We start from the raw sequence: 18,211 nt of genomic DNA on the forward strand, positions 1-18,211 counted from the left end.
TTTCAGGTCAATTGGACTTGTTTTGAGTGAGTTATGGCCAAAACACTAACTACTGCCCAAATAGTCAATTTTCAGGCCTTAAATGCACTATTCCGGATTTGGTCATTTTTCAAGTTACCTTCCAAGCAGAATTTTGGTAAGCTTCCTTCACGAAAGTTGGCACTTTTTGTGCCTAGTATGACCTCTAATTGGTCTCATACCAATTGGAGCCACACACTTAAGGTTCTAAGCCAAAAAACACACTGCCCTATTGCACGTTGTTCATCACTCATCAAAGGATACATTTAACATTACCAAGTTACACATCCATGTCAATTCTGATTTGAACCATAACATAAACACATTTTACTACACATTTTTGGTCATTTTAGCAGCTTGTAATCACACTCAACATGCACCTTATAGTATAGAATTTACCAAGTTCAAATTACAAACAATTCAATCACATAACCTAGCTCATTTACATGTCCAAACTCACACCTTCATACATATGTACATGCTGCCATAACAAGTACCATAATTCAACAATATAATTTCATAAACTAAACCATGAAATAACATATCTTGACATACACTTCAAGTTTGCCAATTCTCTCTGTCAATTAACTTCCAAGCTTCCAAAATCAAGTGTACATTCACATACATCTAATATACATCACCCAATTCGTTCCTATACACATAAACACTTCATCAACACTTTAATCTACCATTTACAAGCAAGGATAAACTGTTCTTATGGAGTTTCCATGGCTTCCAAAAATATACATCTCCCTTAAAACATCAAACTCCAAAAATCTTTCCACAATTCAACTACCCATAACATCCACACAAACTTTAATGAAGCAAGCATAAAAAATACCTACTTACCACATTGGAAACTCTTCAAAACCTTGACTAAACTTGATCTTCTTACTGCCTATCTACTGCCCAAGTGGTGTAGAATAATTTTAGTGAAGGGAGCTAGTGGAAAAATGGCTTGGATCATGCTTGCATGAAGCTTCAAGGTGGACGACAATGGGGGTTTTCCTCTTCACCATTTTCGGCTGGTCTTTGAGAGGTGAGAAAGATGAAGTATATTCTGCCCAAATGAAGCTTTAGTGGTCCACTTAGGTGAGTTAGTGGAGCACTATGTGAAAATTTAATGTTAGTTTAATCTTAAATTCCCAATTTCTCACATTAAGCTCCCAATTTTTGCTATTTAAACTATGTACCACCAATTTAATTTTTCATGACATTTTCTAAGTGTAATATCATGTATTTTTAATGGACATTTAGGTCAAAAGACAACTCGGGGTGTCAAATGACCACAATGCCCCAGTTCGGGTTGCATTCCTGATTTTTCGGTAACATCGAGTTTTATCATTTTCTCGATTTCTCACTTTTCTTTGATATTTCTAATGGTATTTATACTTCAATAGACATTTATTTAAGTCCTAAAAATATTTTTCAGGGTTCCCCATGGTCCAGGGTTAGTCAACGGTCCACGCCGCGACTTCCCGGTGCGGTCACCCATTGCCAGGTTTCTCGGCTCGTTTAACTTAGTTACATTTCATTGTTATTATTTTTCCTTTGTTTTTCTTGTTTTTTCTTTTCTTTTATTTCATTATTTTATGTCTCCTCACTCATATCTAAGTGTAGTTCTAGGCATCCTAACTGTCCGGACAACACTGATCACAGGAACAGTAGGGGTGTTACACATACCACATTTTGAGTCATATTTTTGTTGGCATTGATTGCCAAATTCAATTCATAGCCTATTAGGGTTAAATCTCAAAATTTCAGTTTTGAGTTACTTGTTTGTCCTATTCCATTGGTCTGTTTACAGTGGGAATTTGGCCAACTTTCCTTCATCAAAGTTGTTCCTTAATGTCTTAGCTTTAATTCCCTTTTTGAATAACTCCATTTGGAGTTTTGTAGCTCGAGTTATATTAATTTCAAGGTAGCTGGCTAGATTGATTTTAACCCAGAATTCTAGGTACCAATGTTGTTTTGGCAGTTTTGGTGTGCTGACTGCAGATCACTTTTCAGATGGATTATGGTCAGAATTTGGGCTTGTGTTCTCCATAACAGTTGTAGTGTTATGTCTCAACTTTCCATCGGTATAAAATTCAGGTCATTTGGACCTTCCTACACCAAGTTATGACCATTAGAACAAGTACTGTTTATATGGTCAATTTTGTACAGAGGCAGTGTGCCTAATCCGGATTTAACCTAATTTTACACTAGCTTATGGTCATTTTCAAGGCAGGGTTTCTGCATAAAAATTGTTGCATTATGTCTTAATTTCCATCTCCAATTGGCCTCACACCAATTGGAGTAACCAATTTTCAGTTATGGCCATTTGAGTTGACCAAGGTCAAACTGCCCAATTGGGGCAGCGTCACATTCACAATTTCAATCCCATTCCAACCATTCAAACACATTCCAAATGACTCCAAATGACCATTTCAAACCTCAATTAGGTCCAATTGCATCAAATCCCAAAATCTCTAATTTTTCCCCCTAATTTCTCATGGTTCAGGAACCCTAATTTAGTTTGCTTAATTTATATCAATTCAATTACACCAATCATATATACAACCTCACACAATTTAGAATTCACCATTAGTTAAATCAAAAAACCCCAAATTTCTACCCCTTTATGGTTGACCGAATTCTATACTCTCCCCCTTCATACATGTATAATTCTCCATTTTTCATGTTATTTCAACTCAATTACTCATAAATTTACTAAATATATAAGAAGAAAGCTTGGGACTAACTTACCTCACTTAGGTAACTTTTAAATCTTCAATTTCTTCAAGATTTTTCCCTTGTTCTTGCTTTCAATCTTCTTAACCAAGGGTAATTAGCAAGTCTTTGTTGATGAGCTATGAAATTTATGGTTAAATTTAGGGTTTATAAAGGCTTGAGGGGAGCTTTCATGGTGGAATAAAAGGAAAAAAAAAAAAGAGAGAGAGAGATGAGAGAGATGTGTGACGGCAAAAGAAGGTTGAAGATGACCAAAATTGCTTTTTAATTTTCTTTTATCTCTATTTATTTTTATCTCAAAAATAATTAATTAAATAATAAATATTTCTTAAGTCATGCTGACCTCATTTGATGATGTCATAATCTATTTATTACAATTTCTTTTCTTTCTCTTTTGTTTTTCCATAACTTCTTCAATTTAATTCTATATTTCACAATTTTAATTTCTTACATTTTATTAGACAGTTAGGCCATGAGTCACCTCTAAGTGTGAATTAACCAATTTGCCCCTCGCCGGTCTGATCCAGTTTACCAATAATTCAGTATTTCTTCTGGAACCCTGATCTAATTTTTTGACCTACTTATCAACTCTTTTATGTGATTTTCTCTTTTCTAATAGTTTCGCAATAATTCTTAGGACTGCAGTGTCATAATGTCCCGTTCAAAATTAGGGTTAGAACTGACCTCGCAGTCACTTCCCGGTAAGGTCACCCATCGCTGTGACCCCTAGCTCATTTAACCTTTTATGTTCTATTTTTTTTTATTTGTATTTCACCTGCTGGTAATTACTATTAATTTTCGTTCAAGGCTTTTCTAGGTGATATAAGTATATATCTAGACATCTTGACTGTTCGGACAGATACCGGTCACCGGAACAGTAGAATGCATAGACTGCTTAATATAAGGGTGTTACAAAGCCAGAGAGGGAGTTAACATAATCAATCTCACCTCAAATAATGAGGGACACAAATCAAATTGCCATGCCAACTGTGGTTTCAAAACAAATTCAAAATAATTTCCATTCAATAATCACATTGCAAAATCAAATAATTACATTCAATTTTCATAAATCCACATGTAGGTTGGCAACATGTCAAATTCTCAAAACACTTCTAAAAAGAATTCAAACCGGCTCACCCCCTTACTACAATAAATTTAAATAGCCAACATCCGCCTTTCCATAATATAAATTCATTTCACAATTTAAAATCCTCAAAACAATGCAAATAATTCTTAAATGCATAAGAAAAATCGTACTTGAATCATACAAAGTTCATTCAATACATTTATAATGTTAAAACAAAAGGAAAGTCTAATTGTGCACAAACCTTATATGAATCTCTTTTTCCTTGACCTATTTCTCCTTGTCTTTCAAGGTCTTTTTTTCTACTAAAACACACAAGTGCAATGTCTCAATACTCATCTCAATTATCACCAATAACTAATTAAATAAATATCTAATGAATCCCTAAGCTAACTTTGGAATTTCAATGAATTCTGGGTTCAGAGCAGTTCTAAACCCTGACTTTAGAACTAAATTTTAACCTTGTTTCAGTCATAATTTGGGAAGGTGATCTTAATGAAAGTTTTTCCTTTATGTCTTATTTTATTTTCCTTTTTGAATCATTTAATTTGGAGTTCTGGATCTCAAGTTATTGCCAAATTACTAGACACTGTTCTAAGTGCCATATACTAAAATTCTAGGTTTTTCAGATTTGTACCTTAAACTTGCATTCTATATTCGAGCACCTTATGCTCAAAATTTGAAATAGGTCCCTAAAATAATGTTTTAGGCCTTTATCTTAGGTTTTCAAATCATTTAATTAGAGTTTTGTAGAGAAAGTTATGGCCTGATAACCATTCGAAAGTCACAGGGAAAATTGACTACACTGCAGGAATTCTAGATTTGGCATTCCTAACTTACCTCAACATTTCCCCTACTTTTCCCTAAGAACTGGGCTTAGGTCCAAACATAACATTTGTAGTTCTATGTCTTATGATTATTTTGGCTTTGGAATCACCTAATTTTCAGTTGTGTTGCTTGAGTTATGGCAATTTTTCTAAAACTAGTTGGATGCCTAATCCTTCACATTTTCTAGGTTTAGACCAGAATCAGGGCAGATTTATTGGACTAATTTTGTCTAGCAATTTAATCAAGTTAGGGTCATAATTTGACTTCATGATCTTCATACGAGTTTTTCTCCTATGTCTCAGGATTCCATAGTTTCAAGAATTACCTAAATTGGAGTTTCCTAGAGTGAGTAATGCCTAATTGAATAAGTACTGTTCATATGGTCATTTTCTCTAGCTCTAGAATTGGTAACCCAGATTCAAGCCTGATTTGAGGTATCCTATGGTTAATTTATAGGCAAGTGTCCGACATGAAAGTTGGAGCATTATGTCTTAGGTTTCATTTCCAATTGATTTCACACCAATTGGAGTTGTGTAGCTCAACTTATGAGCTTCTAAACAAACTGGACTCAAGTGTCCATATTCAACCCCTAAAGTGCAAATTCACTTCCATCAATCCCTTTACCAAACCAACACCAATTCTCAACCAAAGCATATCAAATGACCATAATTTAACATCAATAACCCTAATTGATCATCAAACCACAAAAGCCCTAATTCTTCAAAACCCTAACTTTACATATTCTTATTTTATGCAAATTTCAACATGTAAATCATGTATACACCCCCATACAAGCTTGAATTCAAGTTAAATTTAATCAAACACATCAAAACCCTAGCATACCCCAAGTTGGCCGAAATCCATTCCCCCCATATCATGCATGATTTTCATGATTTCCCATATAAATTCCCCATAGTCAACCCTAATTCCATGAATACATAACAATTTAAACTTGTAAGATAACTTACCTCTAATGGTGCTTTTTCAATCTCCCAAATTCTTCAATTTCTTTGCTCTTCCTTGCTTCCAATCTTCTCTTTAGGGTCTCATTTAAGTTTCTCTACTAATTTGGTATGAGAATTAGGGAAGAAATGGAGGTTTCGTAAGCTTGGAAGAGTTGTTAATGGAGGTGTAGAGAGAGGCGGAGAGAGCCAGCCATGGAGAGAGGAAGAAAATGGGAAATTGTTTTATTTTTAATTCTTTTGTCTTCTTATATAAAAAATCCAAAATTAATTATTTAAGTTATAATTATAAATATTTTAATTTTAACAATTTCATTAATTTCTTATGTGTCCCAAATAGGTTTCCTACACATACCACTTAATTTAATTTCATTCTAATGTTTTAGTCTTACTCATTTTAATTAGACATTTAGGTCAAAAGTCAACTTTTGAAGTGAATTGACCAAAATACCCCTCATCAGGTTATAATTCATCTTTTTCCATAATACTCGATGAGTCCTTAAGTTTTTATTCACTTATTTATGCTTGTTCTCTTTTCATTTCTTTGATTTTCAAATTCCCAATAATGACTAAATTAGTCTTTGATTAAAGGCTCTATAGAGTTCCACACAAATTTAGAATAGCAACTGAACTTACAGTCGCTTCCCGGGTTAGTCACCCATCTTTGGGACTTAAGCTCATTTAACCGATTTGTACCTCATTTCTCTTACTTTCCTCCAATTTTATTTAACCTTTATTAATTTAATTTATGACTTTTCTATGTGATTTAAGTATGGTTCCAGACATCCTAACTGTCTGAATAGACATTAGTCACTGGAACAGTAAAATGTACGGAACTGCTTAATAAAGGTGTTATAGTTTGTTGTTGTTTTCTACAAATCAAGTAATAAAATGTTTAAAGATATCATTAAGAGTTATGGAGTCATGAATGCATGTATGAAAAGAGAGGTTCTTTTGCATTAGTAACATGGAATTAATGACTTTCAAGTTAATGGATTGAAGTCTATATGAATTTGAAATTTGAAATTTTAATAGTTTTGTGTTTGGATAAATTTTTGAGAAATCTTGTAGATTTTAAACGAATAGTTGATGCATGTTATGTTTCTAGGTTTCTTATAGTTAGTTAGTTGTTTAGAATTGATATATATATAATTAGACTTGAGTTTTTGAGCTTTAGGAAAGAAATGATCAAGTTTTGGTTTCCTTTAATGTAGTAGAATGCGAATTGGGAATTTTGGAAATTCTCAAGTTCGATTTTAGAAAGTATGCACTTTGGCAATTGAAGCTACTACTATCCCTTGGGGACGTTTTATGCTCTGTACTTCGATAGTCGAAGTCCCTCACTTTGACAACCAAAGTTGTTTCTGCTTACTTTATTTCCCTTTTTGTTCCAAAGCTTCAAAACTTGTTTTTATGCACTGTAATGACTTAGAATTGATAGTATGAGGCATATATAGAGTGATAGAGTTCCAAAAAAACTCATAAAGTCCATCTTTTGTAGGATTGCACTTAAGGGACTTAGAAAACCACAATTGAAAGGAATAGCTAAGGTACATGTTTTGGTGCTGATAGGCTATAAGAGGCGTGTAAAATTAGCCCTAATAAATAACAATGAATTTAATTATCTACAATTAAATTTATAAGCATAAACATGCATAATTTCATTTTATGATTAGGATGCATGTATTTAAAATACGAAGATGCTTCATAAACGCATAAATTTCTTGTTGATGCTTGATAGATATTGAATGAATCACTGATTTCCCCATGTATATATGGATATGATATGATCATGCATGATATGATGTTGGTAAGACCAAATGAGGCCTAATAAGCCCCTAACACACTGTTTATGTTAAAGGAAGTCTTGAGGAGCTTTTTTACAAATTGATCATATTGGTATATGCTATGTGATAAAAGGAAGTCTTGAGGAGCATGTTGATGAGCCAGGAACTTGGTTATGGAAAATCATTGGTGACAAGTTTATCTTATGTGAATTGTTTGTGATGTGATAAATTATATGCCTTTTGCATTACATGAGTATGAAATTAGTCAAAAGCATGATTATATTAATTATTAATATTATCACTATACTTTCCAAAGCTTACCCCTTTCCCTTAACCCTAGGAGGAATGCTGCAGAAATAAAGATATCAATAAAACAAGTTCCAGCAGCCTTAAGCTGACCCGTCTCTAACACTGATAATGGCCTATAAGCTGGGTCATTATAAAGATAATATCAAAGATATAGGTTAGATAAGTGGATCTAGTTGTTAAGAAAGATTAGAGCAATGAAGGAAATAAACTATGTCAACTAGCACTGTTAGGAAAAAACATGTCCATTAGAGTTGTCCTTATACATTTATTATAACGCCCTCACTTTAGGTAGTCCGTACATTCTATTGTTCCGATGAATAATGTCTGTTCAGACAGCCAAGATGTCTGAAACTACACTTAAACTAGGATGAGGAAGCATAAATTGATTGAATTAAAAATAAGAAAAAATTAAGGAAAAACAAAAGAAATTAAAAGTTAATGAGTTAAAGGAGCCGGAGTCACGGCAATAAGTAACCTTAAGGGGAAGTGACTGTGAAGGTAGTTGCCGACCCCAGACCCGCAAGGAACCCTATGAAATAAATGAGTGGGATTAAATTGAAGGTTGTATGAAGATTAAATGACAATAAAAATGTTAAAGAAAATTTAAGAATATTATGTCAATAAATGCAGATAATTATAACCCGATAAATATAATGAAGGGCATTTTGATCATTTCAACCCCAAAGTTGAATTTTGGCCTAAATATCAATTAAAATGAGAGAGATTAAAACATATAAATAAATTAAAAATTATGAATTGATTTATGAAAATGAGAAAAGAAAGAAGAAGAAAAGAAAAGAAAAGAAAAAAATTATGATGTAAGCATGACATCATTTAAAATTGTGACCAATTAAAATTCAACAACCAATTGTAAGGGATAAGAGAGATTAAAAAGAAGACAAATTACTTAATTAACAAGTTATCTTCTTTCTTTTTCTCTCCCATGGCTGAACCATACCCTTCGAAGACCTCTTCCATTTTTGAACTTACAAGCTCAATTTCTCTTCCTTTCTCACCATAAAACCCTAGGTTCCCTTCATTAAAAAGTCATCTCACACCTAGGCAAAGCTATTGGCAGCTACAAGGAGTAGAAATAGTGAAGTTTTGTCAAAGTCAAGAAGTGATCAACATAAGGTTAGTGCTAATCCTTCTCCCTTCTTTAATTAAACATTGAATTGAAGTTAAGAGGAGTGGGAATTGCATGAAATAAAAAAGAATTGATAAGTTTAGGAAAGAGTTGAAATTTGGCAGCCTTGGGAACCATAGGAGTTTGATGATTTTGATTCCCTTAAACTTGATTAGTGATGTTGATTGATGTATTTAAAAGCATTGAAAGTTAAATTGCATGAGTATGCTTGACCTTGAAACTTTGAGTTAGGGCTTTCACCTAACTATTGGGGATTTTGTGCTATGCTTGAAATTGACCTTGTTGAGATTGATTGTTGCTTAATTGAAGTGCCATGTATGCCAATTTGTAGTTTGGGAGATTGGAGGAAATTGTATTGGGAGTGTACTCTTTATGCAGGTTGTGGGACTCTTTGAGTCCAGTGTTGATTTTGACCTATAACTAGAAATGTGTTGCTCCAATTGGTATGAGGCCAAATGGAGATGAAACTAGGGCCAAAAGAAATCGTGCCCAAATTCTGTCCACAAATTGACCTAATTACTGCTTGAATCCGGCTTACTAAATCCTGAACACAGAAAAATGACCAAATGCATGTTCATTTGGCAATAACTCCCTCTAGAAATGTCAGAATGACCTGATTTTTATACCATTGGAAAGGTTATACGTAGGAGCACAACTTTCATGAAGAACACAGAACCTAGAATTACCTTTAACCAAATCAATTTGCTAACATAAGTTAGGTCACAAAACTGTCTAGAACCAAACTGCCCAGAATTTTCTGGACATGAACCTATTCTACTAGTTTTGGAAAAAATGCCATAACTTGGTCTAAAAAAATCCAAATGCGGTGAAACTAATGGAAAAATTTTTATAAGACATAGATCTACAATATTGGTGTTTTGACCAAAACCCAAATCCCAAGAGAACTAGGTCAAATTACTAGACTAATTTAATACATCAAATTCTGGAATTTGCCTAAGTTACCACTTGACCCTAGAACAGTCCCTTGTTCATATCTCCCACTAGGAAACTCTAATTGGGTGAGCCATACTGTTCTGGAAACCTAAGAAATAGGGCTTCAACTTGTATTTAGAGATGTTTCTCAAATTTTAAGTGTAAGAATCCTAAAATGTGAGTCAAATCTACTGACCTAAACCTGGATTCCTGAAGATACAGGGTACATGAGTTCAGGCCAGTAAATTGACCATAACTCATTCTATATAACTTGAACAATTGTAATTCAAAAATCTAAGTAATTATGAGACATAGGGTAACAACTTCTATGAAGAATAATTGGCCTAAAAGTGACTGTAACATGTCCAAATAATTAGATAAAATTGAACTCTAGAATAGGCTTGGTTCTAGAACCAAAAAGACACACTGAACCAATTTTGGTTATTTGACCATAACTTGAGTTCTAAAATTCTAAATGACATGATTCGAAAAGGTAAACAAAGATAAAATGTAGAGGAACAACTTCCATGAAGGAAGTGTGGCCCAACAGTAGCCACATCTTGATCAATTTGCTAGAAGAAGTTAGGACACCAAATCTGGACCAAAAGAAAGGTTCATGATATTATTTAATACATGATATGTAAATTACCTACTTGAATTACCAAATGCATAAATTACATGAAAATGCATGTGGAACCTACTTCTCACTACAAGTTGACATGATATAATAATAATAAGTCCATAATTAAGTAATAATTCTAAATTGCCCAAAGTATACCTAGGCTTATGTATATAGCTTAGATACCAATTAGGGACTACAGATTGCAGTATTGCTTACATGAATGATCATTGATAGACAACAAATGTTTGAGATGGTTGTTCTACTGGCTTTATGCTTGCCCGTTAGCCATAGTGCCTATTATCATTTCTGGCTTTATGCCTGCTCGCTGGCCTTGTGCTTGACATGACCGATGTATGCTTGATAGACATATGGATATCTGACTAGTATACTCCTGGGTATCCAGCCTTTATAATCTGTTATAGGTTACTTGGGCACTAATACGAATTTAATTAGATAGAATATTAAAGGAATAAATATAGAAGATTTCGATAGATTTAATTATTCCCAAAGATTATTAAATATATGAAGGACCCAAAATACAAGTAAATATACATAGCTTAGTTATTCTCGATTATTTAATTACTTTTATTTCAAATTATGTACCACTAAGAAATTCGCTTGGCGTATTGGTTTTCCATCGCGTAGGTACTGGAGGCCAGTCACAACCGCAGCAGCAGCCGCAATAGTAGTGTTTTGACAGCGTTTCACCAGATCTGCCATTGTTTGCTAGTCACCTCAGCAGCTGTATTTTGTCGGTAGGGTCCATGTATTAAATTCTGTATTTTTGGATTATTATACATAAACAAGATGTCATTATATTTTGGGTTGTAAATAAAATTGTAAATTATTATGTTTGACTTTTTATATGAATGAAATATATATCATTATCTTGAAATTACATGAGTAATTGTGGATAGCATGATACATAAAAAAAGTGAATGGAATATGAATTATGTTAATATGTGAATAGTGAAAATCACTAGATGCTAATAAAACAGAGGAGGCACTGTCCAGGTTTTCAGTAAAATTATGATATAAAAAAAAAATTTCCACACATGGATAACCTGAATAAATGAAATTTAAAGGATAACCTGAATAAATGAAATTTAAAATTTGCAATGGACATGATAAGATAAGATAGGGTGCTCCGGCACCGAATGTGGCACACTTTGCTCGGCTATACTGTAGACGGGCAAGGGGCGTCACATTTATGGTGTGTTTGTGTTTCATTCTATGTTTATGATGTGTTTCTTTTATTCATATGATCTCACATGAACTCAATGTATGCTCAACATTTCTTGTTTTCTTACAGAAGATGTAAGGTCCAATATGATTTGCAAGATTTACAGGTGAACCACTCGAAAAAAAAAGGGTATTGGAGCACTACCCAATGTTCTTGCTATTAGGGGTAGAGCAAGCAAAAGTGGCAGGTAAGAGTCCTCAAGAGGCCTTAGAAGTGCACCTAAAATGTCAGTGTATCTCAAAAGGGGTCTTTATGAGTTTCAATAGCAATAGGAGGACCATAGTCTTTTGGTATGGGTGAAAGAGGAGAAGACATAAATTAAGAGGAAGGGGATGAGTCAAAATATGTGTCTCTGCCACCTCAAGTTCAAGAGTAAGGATTTGGTTATAACTATCTTTAACAGGGAAACACAGGGTTTATGGGCTATCCACAATACCCTTCTTTCATGCTCTACCCATATTTCTTTCCAAAGTTTAACCAATACCCTATGTGTCCTCCTTAATAGTACCCCTAGAACCCTCCATCTACCTTAGGGATCCAAAATCCATTGAGGGAGCTACAGGAAGGCAAGTTTCACCACGCACAGCTCTAATAATTTAGACTCAAAGGACTGATCAAGGTTATAAATGCAAGGCTAATATGATAGATTACCTAAAGTTAGGTGCACCCAAGTGTAAGGAAGGTGATGATCAATTTGAGTATGTCAAGACATTCAATACTATCGCAGATGAACTAGAGGCTATTGATTGTAGAGCCATTTAGATGGCTAGGTTTACATTGAAGTGTATGAATGCCAATAAGTGGTATAACACCTACATTGTTAATAGGGTAGACAACAGGACTTAGCAGCAATTTTTTGCGGAATTTACCAATTCAGCTTTTCTAAAAAGCTCTAGAGAATTGAAAGTGGTATAGTTTGAGCAATTACAACAAGCAGCTAACATAAGTGTAGTTGAGTACACATACAAGTTTGTGAATCTTATATAATATGTAGCGCATGAGTGTAATATAGATAAGAAAAAGGCTAAACAATACACTCAGAGGTTGCACTTTTGCTACTCTTCATTGAATTTTGCTTTAGAAACCCATGACTTCCACACCATAATAGATGTTATGAGGAAGATGGAAGTTGGAGCCATCATTGAAAGGATTTTGGATCTAAAAAGTTCTAAGGTAGAGTAGTCTACCATTCCTAAAACCACAGATGCAAGAAGGTTTAGTCACTTGACTAAGGCCACTTCTTCATCTGGAAGCAAGAAAGAAAAAGGGGGAAGTTTCCTAAAAAAAAAAAGAAGAACAAGTTCTAGAGCATGATCAAATCTGGTCTTAGAATGGGGAGTGGATCTAGTTAGAGTTCAGATACATTAGAATGTCTGAGATGTGTAAAACACCATCGGGAACCTTGTATATTCCAAACATTAAAATGTTACAAGCGTGAAAAATAAGAAAACATAATGAAGAAGTGTCCCAACATGGAAGAGGTTGCCTCACATTAAGAAGCATTGTTAAGCAGTGTGGCTCAACTAGCTATAAGACAAACTTCCATGGTTTGCTCTTAGGGCATAGGACAAAGAAGAGGAAGAGGGGCTTCCTCTTCCATAATAGGTTCTTAAGGAAGGGGTTCTATAACACTGGCTAAGATCTTCACCATGATAAAGCAGGAAGCAAATAGCTCCAACATAGTGGTATTAAGTAAAAATGATATAGGAAGCTTTAGAGAGAATGTTTTGATTAATCCAGTTGCTTCACATTCTTTTATTGCCCTTGATATAGTTAAAAGGTTAGGGTTGATGGTTTCAAGGTCAGAGTATCCTTTGTTGGTTAGTGGACCTAAGTGTAACTTTTTAGTGACAGAGATGATCTATTAATCCTGTCCAACCATGGTTGAGGACAAATGCCTTCTAGTTGACCTAGTTGTTCTAGAGTTAACTAATTTTGACATCATCCTAGGGATGGATTGGCTCTCAACCAATTATGCTACCTTGGATTATAAAAATAAGGTAGTAAGGTTGAAGGTGCAGGATGGGTCAGGAGTAGTTTTTCAAGGGGATCAAGTATTAGTGCTGATAGGAATGATTTCTGCTAAGATGCTCAAAAAGGGATGTAGAGGGTTTCTAGCTAATATCAATAAAGTTAGTGTGAAAGGAACAAAATCGGAGTCGATTCTAGTAATGAGGGAATTCTTAGACATTTTTCTAAAGGAATTACCTAGGTTGCCACTTGAACGAGAGATAGACTTTGAGATTAACTTGGTGCCTACTAATAGGCCTTTTTCTATCTCTTCCTATAGAATAGCTATTGTAGAGCTAAAAGAATTAAAGGAGCAGTTACAATATCTTATAGACAAAGGGTGATAAGTGCATGATTTATTAATTTTACTCCCATCACATTTAGTGTTTCTAGTGTGTTTTTATGCATAATTCTATTGATTAAAGTATATTTATCATTTACGCATATTTTTAGATAGTTGTTGGAATAATTATGTTAAATGGAGAAATTTTCAGCATTTGACCTTTGCTGTATTTTTCAGGTGTTTCTAAAGTTGTGGGTCTCCAAATTGAGTGCTGTTTAATCCATTGAAAAGCTAAGATAGAGCATTACAAATGATAAAGAGGGACCAAAGCCCAAATCAGTCTCCAAGGTTGACAAAATGAGCTATGGATCTATTGCAAAAGCCTAGACTTGATGTGTCACGACCAATTTTAGCATTTATTTAGTATCTAGAGTTCCAGATGTCCAAATGAAGCAAGCCCAATCCCAATTGAACCTTAAGAGCTACCTCTACAACTTCTATGAAGGGCTGGACATGAGATAAGGCCATTTTAATTGTGAAAAATAGCAATGAAGTAGTCACTATGGGCTGGACCGTCTGTTTGAACTAATCCCGGTTTTTGATCCATAACATGGGCTATAGACCTCATATTTGGGCAAATGAGTACCCGTTGGAAAGCTAAGAAATAGGGCTACAACTTTCCTGAAGAGGTTAGAACAGATTCGGAAAGAAAGTCACTAAAAATCAGCCTTGATTTCAGAGACATGAATGTAGGCTAAAAATATGTCTTTTAAATTTCAAAACTTTTCCTAGTTTGGTTCCTATCTTTGGGATTAGGTTTTTTTATTATAAATATGTATTTGGGTAGCAGCTAAAACACATCCAATTCAGACCTTCGTTCTCCATTCTCTTTTTAGATTTCTTTTTTATTTTTCTTTATTCTTCTGTAAGCCATGAACATGAGTGGCTAAGTTTTTAATTTAGTTCAAGGGATTCTAGTTCTTAAGAGTGATTTGTGAGATCAGGTTCTTAATTTAATTTATGTCTTTTTGAATATCTATTGTTTTCTGATTTCATTGTCTTTGATCTATTGAATGATTTGCTAAAAAGGCCTATTAGTTAACTGTTTAATGTGATCAATTTCTATTTCATCTTCATAATCCGTAATTATTATGTAAGATTGAACGGGAGTAGCAATTAGGTTTTATTGATTATGATCCAAGTTTTCGATATCCAAGTTTTCGATAATAACCTAAGGAAACAATAGGGTGAATTAAATGATTTATGCTTTATAAATTGTTGTTCAGTTTAACTACTTTCTATTCTTAAAGCAGTTATTAATTTGATGAGGATTGCTTCATACCAATTTAGTTAATAATTAGAGTCAATAAGAATGTTGGGCTCGAATTGATGAGTATAGGGAAGTCAGGGGTTTACCTCATTGTTTGGTAAATCTACTTTAACTATTCAATAAGAAATAATTATATTCCTTTTGTCTATGATCGAATCAATGCATTGGAATGAGAATTACCTTGGACTAAAGTTTGTTTAATTTAAGAGTTTCATATTTAATTTTAGTTCTTAATTTCTGATTTCTGATTTTTTCTTTGGACTGTGAATCACCCCCCCCCCCAACCTTTGTTTCTTTCTTTTTCCATTACACAAGTGCACAAATTTTTAGTAATTCAGTCTCTAGGGTTCGACCTAGATTTACCACTTGCTGCAGAAAATATTTTATAGCTAGTAATTTCAGTTAATTTAAATTTTGGTGGATTCGATAACCATCAAGAATTTTAGTGCTGTTGTTGGGGACTAAAGTTTATTGGATTTCGTGTTTTTAGTGTTAGGATATTTTGTTATTAACTTTGTTTGTGGAGTGTTGCTGTTTTCAGGTTTTTAGAAAAAAATTACGGTATTACTACTCATGAAGAATTTTGGTTGAATTTGGAGGGCGGCCCATAACTATTTTGAAGGAAACGATGCTCTGATTAAGACCAATTAATCCACAGGATTCTTTGGCCCCACCCTTTTGAGGCCAAATTCCATCGTTTTCTAGGGTTTTGTGGCATTTTTCTGTTTTTACTTTGATTTCTTTTTGTTTATGACAAGAACTTCTCAATTTGGTGAGTTGATCTTTAATCCAGAAGTAGAAAAAATAGCTAAATGGTTGAGAAAATTGGCTAAGCAAGCGAGGCAGATTTCGAGTGCATCTGAAGGAGTCCAAGTTCCAAGGGAGTTAAGTTCGGATTTGGATTTGGATTCAAATTCTTAAAATGAAACCATTGCTGCTAGGACTTTGAAAGAGTTGGCTGCTCCTGATCTAAATCAACAGCCTTTGTGTATTCAATACCCTGCTTTAAATGTTGCTTTTGAGTTAAAATCTGAACTAATCCATTTGTTGCCTAAATTTCATGGTCTTGCAGGTGAGGATCCATATAAGCATCTAAAGGAATTTCATGTTGTGTGTTCCAGCATGAAACCTCAAGGAGTTTCAAAGGATCAGATCAAGCTTCAGGCTTTCCCTTTCTCACTGGAGGGCACAGCTAAGGATTGGTTGTATTACCTTCCTTCTGGATCTGTCAACTCATGGAATGGGATGAAACAGACATTTTTGGATAAGTATTTTCCTGCTTCCCGTGCTGCCAATATAAGAAAAAAAATTTGTGGCATCCGGCAGTACAATGGAGAGAGCTTGTATGAGTACTGGGAACGATTTAAGAAGCTGTGTGCAAGCTGTCCCCACCATCAAATAAGTGAGCAACTGTTGATTCAGTATTTCTATGAGGGACTTCTACTAATGGACCGCAGTATGATAGATGCCGCTAGTAGAGGAGCTTTGGTTGACAAGACATTAGAAGAAGCAAGGAGGCTGATTGCTAACATGGCAGTAAATTCTCAGTAGTTTGGGATGAGAATGGATCACACACCCATGAAGGTTAATGAGGTAAGTACATCTAACCTTGAGAAACATATTTCTGATTTATCTTTTTTGGTGAGGCAATTAGCTATAGGGAAAATGCAAACTGTTAAGGTATGTGGGATTTGTTCGGGTTCGGGTCATGCTACTGACATGTGTCATACATTACAAGAGGATGAATCAATACAACATGTTAATGCAATAGGAAATTATGGACAGCCACAACACAGGTATGATCCCTTTTCCAATACTTATAATCCAGGATGGCGAGATCATCCTAATCTGAGTTATGGGAATCAACCAGTGCAAAACCGATACCAACAGCAAAGACCACAAGTGAATCAACCACCTCCACCTCCGCTTCCCTCAAATCAAGGTATGTCACTTGATGAAATTGTTAAGGCTTTGGCTAACAATACACAACAGTTTCAACAGGAGACTAGAAATAGCATTTAAAACATAGAGAGGCAGATTGGTCAGTTAGCCTCATCTATGAGTAAGCTGGAAGCTCAAGGTTCTGGAAAGCTTCCATCACAAACAGTCATGAATCCCAGAGAAAATGCGAGTGCTATAGTGTTGCAGAGTGGGAAGAAAGTTGATAATCAGACTCCACGAGTCAATGAAAAAGAAGAAGCAAGGAGCAAAAGAATCTGAAGTTCCTGAAGTTGAGGTAAATACTAAACCTAAACTGAATAAGATTAATAATTCTTTTCTTCCTCCATTCCCATGCAGGTTGGCCAAGACGAAGAAAGAAGAACAAGAGAAAGAAATTTTAGAGACTTTCAGGAAGGTGGAGGTGAATATACCTTTACTTGATGCGATCAAACAAATTCCCAAGTATGCTAAATTCCTTAAGGAACTATGCACTACAAAGCGCAAGTTGAGAAATAATGAGAAGATCAGTGTGGGGGAAAATGTATCAGCATTGATTCAGCGAAAATTCCCCCCCAAGTGTAAGGATCCAAGTTCATTTTCTATTCCCTGTAAAATAGGTGATTCTAAATTTGAAAGTGCAATGGCAGATTTAGGAGCATCTATTAATGTTATGTCAAATTCAGTTTTTCAAACTTTAAATTTGGGTCTTTTAAAAAAACCTAGTGTCATTATTTAATTAGTTGATCGATCTCATTGGGAGTAGTTGAGGATGTGTTGGTGCAGGTTGGAGAATTGATTTTTCCTGCAGATTTTTACATTATGGATATGGAGGATGATAGTGCTCTCTCATCAAATTCAGCTTTGATTTTGTTTGGAAGACCTTTCCTAAAAACTGCCAAGACAAAAATTGATGTGGATGAGGGTATCTTAACTATGGAGTTTGATAGAGAGACTGTCAAATTTAATATCTTTGATGCCTTG

The 18,211-nt window shown here is 34.5% G+C and overlaps 1 non-coding gene across 1 annotated transcript; it reads right to left on the reverse strand.

The window, feature by feature from the left end:
- Nucleotides 1–16,582: 16,582 nt before the first annotated feature.
- Nucleotides 16,583–16,689, reverse strand: LOC131170026 (small nucleolar RNA R71). Its single transcript, XR_009140969.1, has one exon. It is a non-coding gene; the product is annotated as a small nucleolar RNA R71 (small nucleolar RNA).
- Between the last annotated feature and the right edge of the window lie 1,522 nt (nt 16,690–18,211).

Source organism: Hevea brasiliensis, chromosome 10 (genome assembly GCF_030052815.1).
Source record: "Hevea brasiliensis isolate MT/VB/25A 57/8 chromosome 10, ASM3005281v1, whole genome shotgun sequence".
NCBI classification, from domain to species: Eukaryota; Viridiplantae; Streptophyta; class Magnoliopsida; order Malpighiales; family Euphorbiaceae; genus Hevea; species Hevea brasiliensis.